At 40.9% G+C, this 13,804-nt stretch overlaps 1 long non-coding RNA gene across 1 annotated transcript; it reads right to left on the bottom strand.

Annotated features, from left to right (window-relative positions):
- Window positions 1-2,212: 2,212 nt before the first annotated feature.
- Window positions 2,213-9,826, bottom strand: LOC135534051 (uncharacterized). Its single transcript, XR_010454626.1, has 4 exons — window positions 9,766-9,826; window positions 8,079-8,162; window positions 2,847-2,924; window positions 2,213-2,297 (listed from the first exon to the last, which is right to left on the bottom strand). It is a non-coding gene; the product is annotated as an uncharacterized LOC135534051 (long non-coding RNA).
- Window positions 9,827-13,804: the final 3,978 nt, after the last annotated feature.

Raw genomic sequence — 13,804 nt, 5'->3', positions numbered from 1 at the left:
TATATCTGTCATCCCTTTACTGGTTAATAACACACCCTGGATATCCCACACTGAAAACACATATCTGTCATCCCCTTTACTGGTTAATAACACACCCTGGATATCCCACACTGAAACACATTATATCTGTCATCCCTTTACTGGTTAATAACACACCCTGGATATCCCACACTGAAAACACATTATATCTGTCATCCCTTTACTGGTTAATAACACACCCTGGATATCCCACACTGAAAACACAGTACATCTGTCATCCCTTTACTGGTTAATAACACACCCTGGATATCCCACACTGAAAACACATTATATCTGTCATCCCTTTACTGGTTAATAACACACCCTGGATATCCCACACTGAAACACATTATATCTGTCATCCCTTTACTGGTTAATAACACACCCTGGATATCCCACACTGAAACACATTATATCTGTCATCCCTTTACTGGTTAATAACACACCCTGGATATCCCACACTGAAAACACATTATATCTGTCATCCCTTTACTGGTTAATAACACACCCTGGATATCCCACACTGAAACACATATCTGTCATCCCTTTACTGGTTAATAACACACCCTGGATATCCCACACTGAAAACACATTATATCTGTCATCCCTTTACTGTTTAATCCCACACTGAAACACATTATATCTGTCATCCCTTTACTGGTTAATAACACACCCTGGATATCCCACACTGAAACACATATCTGTCATCCCTTTACTGGTTAATAACACACCCTGGATATCCCACACTGAAAACACATTATATCTGTCATCCCTTTACTGTTTAATCCCACACTGAAACACATTATATCTGTCATCCCTTTACTGGTTAATAACACACCCTGGATATCCCACACTGAAACACATATCTGTCATCCCTTTACTGGTTAATAACACACCCTGGATATCCCACACTGAAACACATATCTGTCATCCCTTTACTGGTTAATAACACACCCTGGATATCCCACACTGAAAACACATTATATCTGTCATCCCTTTACTGTTTAATCCCACACTGAAACACATTATATCTGTCATCCCTTTACTGGTTAATAACACACCCTGGATATCCCACACTGAAACACATATCTGTCATCCCTTTACTGGTTAATAACACACCCTGGATATCCCACACTGAAAACACATTATATCTGTCATCCCTTTACTGGTTAATAACACACCCTGGATATCCCACACTGAAAACACATTATATCTGTCATCCCTTTACTGTTTAATCCCACACTGAAACACCTATCTGTCATCCCTTTACTGGTTAATAACACACCCTGGATATCCCACACTGAAACACATATCTGTCATCCCTTTACTGGTTAATCCCACACCCTGGCTATCCCACACAGACAAATGTTCCATATTATGATTATACAGTTCCTGTGGTTCTAACATGGTCACAGTGCACGAGGTACAGAAAGAGACCGGAACATGTGGCAACAGCTGTTGGTTAGATCTCTGCCTTCCTTCTCTAACCGGGACTCTATGCTCCTCTGTTTCTATCCCTTATCTTGTTTTTTTCTCTCTTTTCATTCATCTTTCCTGTTAGTACTGTAACCTCTCTTGGCTGGCCCATCCCTCCCTCTTTCTTTGCTCCACTCCAGCTCATAAATATTTCAAACAGTACAGGTCACCACTATACCCCAGGCCTTTCTTCCCTGCCATCCTTCCTTCACAACACATTTCTACGGTTGAGATTTGTCCTGTTCTGGAGAGAATTAACTTTTGTCCCTCGTCTGCAAGTCTTAGCAAGTGAAGCCCAGGCAGAGACTAACATCTGTGTTTTCGTTCTTTTGGCTTTTATTGGAACCATGAACCACATGGGACTGATAAACCTCCTGTACATGAATCTGTGAGTAACATGACATGTTCTATCTGTGTGTCATATGTTCTTCTGATTGTCTGAGAGCTTTGACAGTACAACGTTTGGCATTGCAGTGTTACTAAGTTTGACTTGTTGCAATGTGTGGTTGTTTTACCTCCCTTAATTGAACGCACTGATTGTTAGCCGCTCTGCATAAGAATTACCAAAGATATTTAGTCTTACGGCTAAATGACCAAAATGTAAACGTAGTGTCAAATATTACTGTGTGATGGAAAGTATCCACAACCTAGGACAGATGGACGGACAGACGGACAGATAGATCACAGTCATTCAGATCATAATGGAACAGACAGACAGACCACATATCAGATCATACCTCTGTCCTCTCTCTCCTTTTCTTTCCTTTGTCTTTCCCTCTCCTCCTCCTCCTCCTGTTTTTTTGCTGTAGTAAACAAAGGAGTGAAAAACTTCAATGGGTGAATCCATTTTCCCCACCTCCCCATGTTTCAGATGTGAAACATTCAAAACGTTGCAGATAGAATACCAACAGCTGTCATGATTCCCTATTCTATCTGACAGGTAATCCATCACAACAGGTGTGAACAAAGCATTCTTCAACTTTTTCCCCTCTTCCCTTTCTTCATGTTTGCCACATAACCATAAACATAAGTGGTTAGAAAGACTACCCCATTACTTAGCATATTTTGCAGTTTGTAACTTCAGCTGCAAGTCTGCCAAACCTAAATTTGCGAAGAAGATAACAGACCATGTAATTGAAATAGTTTGACAATTATACACGCCTTGTTCATTCTTGTGGGGTAGAGAGAGTGAAGGCCCACATTTTGACTTTTTGCAAAGTGTCCACTTTTATTGTGTCTATCTAATTTGACTTACTGCAGGGTCCTAAATGAAATGAAGTAGATTTCTATTGGAGATTTGGTTATAACAATGTTAGTTCATTTCATGTGTGTGTGTGTGTGTGTGTACATACTCTCTCCACCACTATATCCATAGTCATACTCCTCGTACCATGGGCTTTCATAGGTAGGTGGTGGTGTAATAGAATCCTCTGTATCAGACACAATGTTAGAACAGTCTTAGTACACTGTATCAGAGAGAGAAACACAACGTTAGAACAGTCTTAGTATGCTGTATCAGAGGGAGAAACACAATGTTAGAACAGTCTTAGTATACTGTCAGAGGAGAAACACAACGTTAGAACAGTCTTAGTACACTGTATCAGAGGGAGAAACACAACGTTAGAACAGTCTTAGTATACTGTATCAGAGGGAGAAACACAATGTTAGAACAGTCATAGTATACTGTATCAGAGGGAGAAACACAACATTGAACAGTCTTAGTACACTGTATCAGAAGGGAGAAACACAACGTTAGAACAGTCTTGGTACACTGTATCCAGAGGGAGAAACACAACGTTAGAACAGTCTTAGTATACTGTATCAGAGGGAGAAACACAATGTTAGAACAGTCTTAGTACACTGTATCAGAGGGAGAAACACAACGTTAGAACAGTCTTAGTATACTGTATCAGAGGGAGAAACAACGATAGAACAGTCTTAGTACACTCTATCAGAGGAGAAACACAATGTTAGAACAGTCTTAGTATACTGTATCAGAGGGAGAAACACAACGTTAGAACGGTCTTAGTACACTGTATCAGGGGAGAAACACAATGTTAGAACAGTCTTAGTATACTGTATCAGAGGGAGAAACACAACGTTAGAACAGTCTTAGTATACTGTGTCAGAGGAGAAACAACGATAGAACAGTCTTAGTACACTGTATCAGAGGAAAACACAATGTTAGAACAGTCTTAGTACACTGTATCAGAGGAGAAACACAATGTTAGAACAGTCTTAGTATACTGTATCAGAGGAGGAAACAACGATAGAACAGTCTTAGTACACTGTATCAGAGGAAAACACAATGTTAGAACAGTCTTAGTACACTGTATCAGAGGAGAAACAACGATAGAACAGTCTTAGTACACTGTCAGAGGAGAAACAACGATAGAACAGTCTTAGTACACTGTGTCCAGAGGAAGAAACAACGATAGAACAGTCTTAGTACACTGTGTCAGAGGGAGAAACAACGATAGAACAGTCTTAGTACACTGTGTCAGAGGGAGAAACAACGATAGAACAGTCTTAGTACACTGTATCAGAGGAGAAACACAACAATCAGACAGTCTTAGTAAACTGTGTCAGAGGGAGAAACACAACGTTAGAACAGTCTTAGTACACTGTGTCAGAGGGAGAAACAACGATAGAACAGTCTTAGTACACTGTATCAGAGGAGAAACACAATGATAGAACAGTCTTAGTACACTGTATCAGAGGGAGAAACACAACGTTAGAACAGTCTTAGTATACTGTATCAGAGGGAGAAACACAACGTTAGAACAGTCTTAGTATACTGTATCAGAGGGAGAAACACATTGTTAGAACAGTCTTAGTATACTGTATCAGAGGGAGAAACACAACGTTAGAACAGTCTTAGTATACTGTATCAGAGGGAGAAACACAATGTTAGAACAGTCTTAGTATACTGTATCAGAGGGAGAAACACAACGTTAGAACAGTCTTAGTATACTGTATCAGAGGGAGAAACACAACGTTAGAACAGTCTTAGTATACTGTATCAGAGGGAGAAACACAATGTTAGAACAGTCTTAGTATACTGTATCAGAGAAACACAACGTTAGAACAGTCTTAGTACTGTATCAGAGGGAGAAACACAATGTTAGAACAGTCTTAGTATACTGTATCAGAGGGAGAAACACAACGTTAGAACAGTCTTAGTATACTGTGTCAGAGGGAGAAACACAACGTTAGAACAGTCTTATTATACTGTGTCAGAGGAGAAACAACGATAGAACAGTCTTAGTACACTGTATCAGAGGGAGAAACAATGTTAGAACAGTCTTAGTATACTGTATCAGAGGGAGAAACACAACGTTAGAACAGTCTTAGTACACTGTGTCAGAGGGAGAAACAACGATAGAACAGTCTTAGTACACTGTGTCAGAGGAGAAACAACGATAGAACAGTCTTAGTACACACTGTATCAGAGGAGAAACACAACGATAGAACAGTCTTAGTACACTGTGTCAGAGGGAGAAACACAACGTTAGAACAGTCTTAGTACACTGTGTCAGAGGGAGAAACAACGATAGAACAGTCTTAGTACACTGTATCAGAGGGAGAAACACAATGATAGAACAGTCTTAGTACACTGTATCAGAGGGAGAAACACAACGTTAGAACAGTCTTAGTATACTGTATCAGAGGGGAGAAACACATTGTTAGAACAGTCTTAGTATACTGTATCAGAGGGAGAAACACAACGTTAGAACAGTCTTAGTATACTGTATCAGAGGGAGAAACACAATGTTAGAACAGTCTTAGTATACTGTATCAGAGGGAGAAACACAACGTTAGAACAGTCTTAGTACACTGTATCAGAGGGAGAAACACAATGTTAGATCAGAGGGAGAAACACAATGTTAGAACAGTCTTGTATACTGTATCAGAGGGGGAGAAACACAACGTTAGAACAGTCTTAGTATACTGTATCAGAGGGAGAAACACAATGTTAAGGAACAGTCTTAGTATACTGTATCAGAGGGAGAAACACAATGTTAGAACAGTCTTAGTATACTGTATCATGAGGGAGAAACACAACGATAGAACAGTCTTAGTATACTGTATCAGAGGGAGAAACACAACGATAGAACAGTCTTAGTATACTGTATCAGAGGGAGAAACACAATGTTATAACAGTCTTAGTACACTGTATCAGAGTGGAGAAACACAATGTTATAACAGTCTTAGTATACTGTATCAGAGGGAGAAACACAATGTTAGAACAGTCTTAGTATACTGTATCAGAGGGAGAAACACAACGTTAGATCAGAGGGAGAAACACAATGTTAGAACAATAGTATGTGTATCAGAGGGAGAAACACAACGTTAGAACAGTCTTAGTATACTGTATCAGAGGAGAAACACAACGTTAGATCAGAGGGAGAAACACAATGTTAGAACAGTCTTAGTACACTGTATCAGAGGGAGAAAACACAACGTTAGAACAGTCTTAGTATACTGTATCAGAGGAGAAACACAATGTTAGAACAGTCTTAGTATACTGTATCAGAGGAGAAACACAATGTTAGAACAGTCTTAGTACACTGTATCAGAGGGAGAAACACAACGTTAGAACAGTCTTAGTATACTGTATCAGAGGAGAAACACAATGTTAGAACAGTCTTAGTATACTGTATCAGAGGGAGAAACACAACGTTAGAACAGTCTTAGTACACTGTATCAGAGGGAGAAACACAATGTTAGAACAGTCTTAGTATACTGTATCAGAGGGAGAAACCAACGTTATAACAGTCTTAGTATACTGTATCAGAGGGAGAAACACAATGTTAGAACAGTCTTAGTATACTGTATCAGAGGGAGAAACACAACGATAGAACAGTCTTAGTATACTGTATCAGAGGGAGAAACACAACGTTAGAACAGTCTTAGTATACTGTATCAGAGGGAGAAACACAATGTTAGAACAGTCTTAGTATACTGTATCAGAGGGAGAAACACAATGTTATAACAGTCTTAGTATACTGTATCAGAGGGAGAAACACAATGTTAGAACAGTCTTAGTATACTGTATCAGAGGGAGAAACACAACGTTAGATCAGAGGAGAAACACAATGTTAGAACAGTCTTAGTATACTGTATCAGAGGGGAGAAACACAACGCAGGAACAGTCTTAGTATACTGTATCAGAGGGAGAAACACAACGTTAGAACAGTCTTAGTACACTGTATCAGAGGGAGAAACACAATGTTAGAACAGTCTTAGTACACTGTATCAGGGGAGAAACACAATGTTAGAACAGTCTTAGTATACTGTATCAGAGGGAGAAACACAACGTTAGAACAGTCTTAGTACACTGTATCAGAGGGAGAAACACAATGTTAGAACAGTCTTAGTACACTGTATCAGAGGGAGAAACACAATGTTAGAACAGTCTTAGTATACTGTATCAGAGGGAGAAACACAACGTTAGAACAGTCTTAGTACACTGTATCAGAGGGAGAAACACAATGTTAGAACAGTCTTAGTATACTGTATCAGAGGGAGAAACACTACGTTAGAACAGTCTTAGTATAATGTATCAAGAGGGAGAAACACAATGTTAGAACAGTCTTAGTATACTGTATCAGAGGGAGAAACACAATGTTAGAACAGTCTTAGTATACTGTATCCTGTAACACATTGTTTCTGCATTGATTCAACAGGACTACCCCCACTGGGCACAAACTGGTTGAATCAATGTTGTTTCCACGTCATTTCAGCAGTGGAAAACTGATTGATTGATTGAATTTGGGATTGAATTTGCAAAAAGTCATCAACTTAAGAAATTTTGAGAATGTTTGTCTTTTTTCACCCAACATTTAACCTACTATAAATCAAATGACATGGTTTTATTGATTTCACGTTGAATTAACGTTAGTTGACAACTCATTCAAATGCAAATCAAAACTAGACGTTGAACTGACGCATGTGCACAGTGGGACATAACTGCCCTGGCAAAACCACAAGTTGACTCCAGCAGAAAACCTGTTTGGTCATACTGTTCTCATTTTACTGAACAACATGACACAGACTCTCTTTAGTATTATGTGTGCTTTCCAAAGCTCTCTGTAGCTACGGCTATTTAACTAAAAGGCCTTGATAATGCAGTAATCTTCCAATACAAGTGATGTTCAAATTTCTGCAGCCACAACAGACGCTCTCTGTTTGGACCAACGTAAAGCTAGTGGAACTCACTGCTTGTTATTTGCCTAGTTAAATGTTTAATTTACATTTACAAGGAATATAACAGAGCAACCATCTTGTGAAAGGCTTCTCGATCAAAAACAAAACCATGAAAAGCCTTTGATTGTGTGGAACTAAACTCTCACCCACTCCTCTCATTTAAAAGAACGGCTATGATCTTGCTAGCCTGATGTGATTCCCTGGAGTTAGAGGACGGTTGATCATATCCCACACTAAAACACGGGTTGTCTTTCATTCTTAGAAAGAAGGAACACCAGCATACACTGTGGCTCTCTAAGCAGTGACTGACTGACTGACTGACTGAGATATTTTTACAGTACGTATTGATTGATTGATTGAATTATGTAAGTTACCTGTGACAACGTAGCTCAAGTCATCTTTCTCTGTGGGGACGACCTCTTTACCGTCAGGGAAAGGAAGATTCTCGGGCACCTCATCTGTTATTGGAGAACAGAGAGTGAGAGTGAGAGAATGAGAGAGTGCGATAGTGAGTGAGAGAATGAGAGAGTAAGAGATTGAGAGAGCGAGATATTGAGAGAATGAGAGCGAAGTGAAAGCGTGAGAGAATGAAAAAGAGAAGAGAGAAAGAAAAGAGTGCAAGATTGAAGAGAGTGAGATAGAAGAGGAAGATGAGTCAGGAAGAAAGGAAGGAGATGGATGATGAAGTACGAGTAGAGCGCAAGAAGAGAAATGGAACGGAGAGATGTTGGAGTGATATGGTGAGAGAAATAGAGGATGAGAATGGAGAGACGATGGAGTGATATGGTGAGAGAAATAGGGATGAGAACGGAGAGAGAAGTTGGAGTGATATGGTGAGAGAAATAGAGGATGAGAACGGAGAGAGACGATGGAGTGATATGGTGAGAGAAATAGAGGATGAGGACGGAGAGATGGAGTGATATGGTGAGAGAAATAGAGGATGAGAACGGAGAGAGACGATGGAGGATATGGGAGAGAAATAGAGGATGAGAACAGAGAGATGGAGTGATATGGTGAGAGAAATAGAGGATGAGAACGGAGAGAGACGATGGAGTGATATGGTGAGAGAAATAGAGGATGAGAACGAGAGAGATGGAGTGATATGGTGAGAGAAATAGAGGATGAGAACAGAGAGAGACAATGGAGTAATATGGTGAGAGAAATAGAAGATGAGAACGGAGAGAAACGATGGAGTGATATGGTGAGAGAAATAGAGGATGAAACGGAGAGAGACGATGGAGGATATGGTGAGAGAAATAGAGGATGAGAACGGAGAGATGGGAGTGATATGGCAGTGAGAGAAATAGAGGATGAGAACAGAGAGATGGGAGTGATATGGTGAGAGAAATAGAGGATGAGAATGGAAAGAGATGGTGGAGTGGATATGGTGAGAGAAATAGAGAGGTACTGGAGAGTAAGATACTGTAGGAGTGGAAATATGGAGCAATGGTAGAGTAAAACAGTAGTGGAAATATGGACACAGTAACGTAATGAAAACTTGTAACTTTCACAAAGTACAGATGAGCTGAGCTTAGCTATGAATGTCACTGACAGACCTTCATATGAGATGATCTTTCCATCATCTGATTTAAAACTCATTGGTTAAAGCAGCATTTCTCAAATCGGTACTCTGGACTCCAAGGGAAGTTTTGGTTTTTGCCCTAATACTACACAGCTGATTCAAATGATCAAAGCTGGATGAGTAGTTTATTATTTGAATTAGCTGCGTAGTGCTTTGGCAAAAACTTCAAACGTGCTCACCTTGGGGTCCCAAGGACCGAGTTTGGGAAACCCTGGGTTAAAGACTCCAGGTGGTTTGATACAGAGAGGAGCTGGAGAAGAAATGTACAAGTCCAAATAGTTCAGTATGTGCTGTTATAAACTTATAAACAAATAGCTAGTATGTCAAATACTTGACTAAATACTTGGAAATTACTGTTCAAGTTATCTCAAAATGACATTTTACAGTTGTTGGTACCTTTATCCCATTCATCCATTCATCCATCCATTCAGTCAGTCAGTCATTGTCAGTCATTTTAGGAAACTGAGGTTTAAACATACATTTGGCTTCCCAGTAGTCTTCATCTCCCGTGTCCACCTCTCCATCCACCACAAGAGGGGGATGTGGCGTCGGGTCCTCTCCCTTCCAATAGTCATCTTCTGGGTCGACCACTGGGCCTGCAGGCTCCTCCTCCTCTCCCTTCCAGTAGTCATCCTCTGAGTCAGTCTCTGGGGTGGCTGGCATATCATCATCAGGGTTCCAGTACTCATCCTCTGAGTCAGTCTCTGGGGTGGCTGGCTTATCATCATCAGGGTTCCAGTACTCATCCTCTGAGTCAGTCTCTGGGGTGGCTGGCTTATCATCATCAGGGTTCCAGTACTCATCCTCTGAGTCAGTCTCTGGGGTGGGCTGGCTTATCATCATCAGGGTTCCAGTACTCATCCTCTGAGTCAGTCTCTGGGTAGCTGGCTTATCATCATCAGGGTTCCAGTACTTATCCTCTGAGTCAGTCTCTGGGGTGGCTGGCTTATCATCATCAGGGTTCCAGTACTCATCCTCTGAGTCGGTCTCTGGGGTGGCTGGCTTATCATCATCAGGGTTCCAGTAGTCATCCTCTGAGTCGGTCTCTGGGGTGGCTGGCTTATCATCATCAGGGTTCCAGTAGTCATCCTCTGAGCGGTCTCTGGGGTGGCTGGCTTATCATCATCAGGGTTCCAGTAGTCATCCTCTGTCAGAGGGACACAGGACAGTAGATGTAACATTATTATTGTGGAGAAAATAAATATACTTTTCAACGGTACAAATAAGATCAACATTTTGATTGGTATTAGAACACTGAGGCACCATCTCAGCCCAAACAACTTAGCACTCACAAATTACAAATCATTGTATAGCTAATTTACCAATTCTAGTCTGTCTTAAAGAACCAGTGAGGTCAAAAACGAGATTTTCTGTGTTTCATATATACAGTATTTGCACATTGAAGTTGGAATAATACGGTGAAATTGTGAAAATGACAATGATACCCTTTAGCGTTAGAGCTGTTTATAAAGATAGCCTGAAATTTTAGCCTGTTTCGGTGGGATGGAGTTTTGGCTTGCCTGGTGACATCACCAGGCTGAAAATGAGTTAATAAACCAATAAGAGTTCCAATCCTCTCTGCCAATAACAGCTAATCGTCAGTTTTCCCCTCTCCACTCAGAACACTCCCAGGCAGTCCTAGCAAAATTCTTGCTTGAGAAATTGCTCTTTACTAAGAAGCTGTTTTTTGTTTATTTTTTTACAATTTTTTTATGAAAATAATCATAGTAAGGTACTTAATTGTTACCCAGAAATGATTTGATACTGAGATGAAAACAGCTGCATTGGACCTTTAACTAGAGTGGTGTGTAACTAAATTACCTGGCTCTGTGTACACCTCTGTGGTAGTGGTCGGTGGTAGTGTGGTAGTGGTCGGTGGTGGAGTTGTTGGTGCTTTGCTGCGGCGGCCTCCTTGTCCTTCAGCTTTTTGTCTGCTTTAGACTCCTTGTTCTTCTTGTCCTTCTTACCCTTTTTTTCTTCCCTTTGCCCTCGTCCTCCTCTGGGGCTCTCCTGACCCCGGGCTTGGAGATGGACGAAGAAGCAATGGAAAGTGAGTCAACTCGATCATGTTGACCCCTGAGGGCCCAATATGAGGCCTTACAGCTCCTGCCAGGCTTATTGCAAACAGATATGTATATCGCTCTGGATGAGAGGGTCTGCTAAATTACTCAATTGTAAATGTAATGTAAATGTTGAAATTGATAGGACAATATGGCATTCAAGCAACGGCTGTAAATCAACATCAACTTTCTGCAATTGAAACAGAATGATGAGAGAACGAGGGACGAAGAGAGAGACAGACAGAAAGACAGAGATCCCGGTACAGACGTGTACCAGGAAGTGGGTCTGCCAGACAGCATCACTAGCAGGGGGCACAGCTGAGCTAACGTCTGGCAGACAGGCTGTGTATGTGTGTGTGGCGGGGGGGAGATGACGGTGTCCTGTGCAGAAGAAAGCCTCCTCTGTTATATCTACAAAAAGGTTTGGGGAAGTTTCCCCTTTTTTCCCCAATTTCGTGATATCCAATTGGTAGTTAGTCTTGTCCCATCACTGAAACTCCCCTACTGACTCCAGCGAGGCAAAGGTTGAGAGCCATGCGTCCTCTGAAACACAACCCTGCCAAGCCACACTGCTTCTTGACACGTTGCTCACTTAACCCGGAAGCCAGCCGCACCAATCACCATCCAGTTGGTGACCAAAGTCAGCTTGGAGTTGCTAGAGCATGATAAGACAAGGAAATCCTGGCCAGCCAAACCCTGCCCTAACCCGGACAACGCTGGGCCAATTGTGCTCTGCTTCATGGGTCTCCCAGTCATGGCCAGTTGTGACACAGCCTGGGATTGAACCCGGGTCTGTAGTGACACCTCAAACACTGCAATGCAGTTCCTTAGAACTGCTGCGCCCTTCGGGAGGCCCGGGACACACAAACAAAAACGTACACACAGACAAACCTCAAGAAGAGGAACTATAGCTGACATCATCATACTCATGGTCAAGGAGATCTGGGCTTATCTAAGTGTTACCACATGATGTCCCATTTGGATATTCCAAAATCACATACTAGGACTGTAGGTTTCTATTTGATGTGGAATGGATAATGAAGCTGTTCTTCTTTCTGGCCTTTCCTCTAAATGAACATATTTACAGAATTTTGCATGTCATGAATAATATGTGGATGTAATTATCCTCTTGTGCTGCTTATGGTTCTGCCTCAATCGCCACTGGAAGGCATTGTATTGTATTGTAATGTAATGTAATGTAACATATTGTATATACGTTGTGTAAATCCAGAAGTCAGTGGAGCCTTTCATGGCTGTCTGAATATCAGTGCCAGTGACATAACTGTGGAACGGCGATGTCTTCATGGAAAATATTCCTCTCCATTAGTAAACTCAGTCAAACTGTAATGATATGCTGTTAGGGCATTATCAACATTGTCCCGTCTGACTCTGTGTTGTTGTTCATTCTCATATCTTCTCAATGGTGGACAAATAGGTATAACAGTAGTAGCAACTATCCCATAGCACACTACAAACTATGTAACAATGTCTACCTAAAGTACAACATACACTGAACAAAAAAATGGACGCAACATGTTAAGTGTTGGTTCCATGTTTCATGAGCTGAAATAAAAATTCCATGTGCACAAAAAGCTTATTTCTCTAAAATTTTGTGCACAAATTTGTTTACGTCCTTGCTAGTAAGCAATTGTCCTATGCCAAGAGAATCCATCTATATGGCATATTAAGCTGATTAAACAGCATGATCACTACGCAGGTGTAACTTGTGCTGGGGACAATAAAAGGCCACTCTAAAAAAACGTTGTTTTTTTTACCTAACAATAAAAATTGAAATTTTAACCCATGGGTTAACTGCCTTGTTCAGGGGCAGAAGAACAGATTTTTTACCTTGTCTGCTTGGGATCCAATCTTGCAACCTTTCAATTACTAGTCCAACACTCTAACCACTAGGCTACCTGCTGACCCAGTTTTGTCACACAACACAATGACACAGATGTCTCAAGTTTTGCGAGAGCGTGCAATTGGCATGCTGACTGCAGGAATGTCCACCAGAGCTGTTGCCAGAGACTTGAATGTTAATGTCTCTACCATAAGCTGCCTCCAACGTTGTTTTAGAGAATTTGGCAGTGTCCAACTGCAGACCATGTATTCCCAGGGTCGGTCCCGGCCATTCTGCCACCTAGGCAAGCCTAAAAAATTGCCTTCCCATGCAAAACTAGAACAGTCTCAGTAAACAAAATAACATTGAAAAGACATCTAAAATAGTATTTTCCAGACATTGAAGTTAGGTTCAATTTACGTTCTGAATGAAAGGTGAAAATGTGTTGTTTTTTTCCGGACATTGAAAATATGCATTTTCCAGACGTTGAAATCAACATAATTTTTGGTTCTAAATAAAAGTTGAAAAGACGTCATTTAGAAACGTCTATGTTTGGAACAAATCAAGGCCGGTCCAGACAGGACCAAGTCTGAACCAAACATAGACGTCTATGTTTGG

The sequence above is a fragment of the Oncorhynchus masou genome, unplaced genomic scaffold, assembly GCF_036934945.1.
Source record: "Oncorhynchus masou masou isolate Uvic2021 unplaced genomic scaffold, UVic_Omas_1.1 unplaced_scaffold_2950, whole genome shotgun sequence".
Classification (NCBI taxonomy): domain Eukaryota; kingdom Metazoa; phylum Chordata; class Actinopteri; order Salmoniformes; family Salmonidae; genus Oncorhynchus; species Oncorhynchus masou.
Note: the sequence above shows the minus strand (reverse complement) of the source record. Positions and strands in the feature narration are given on the sequence as shown.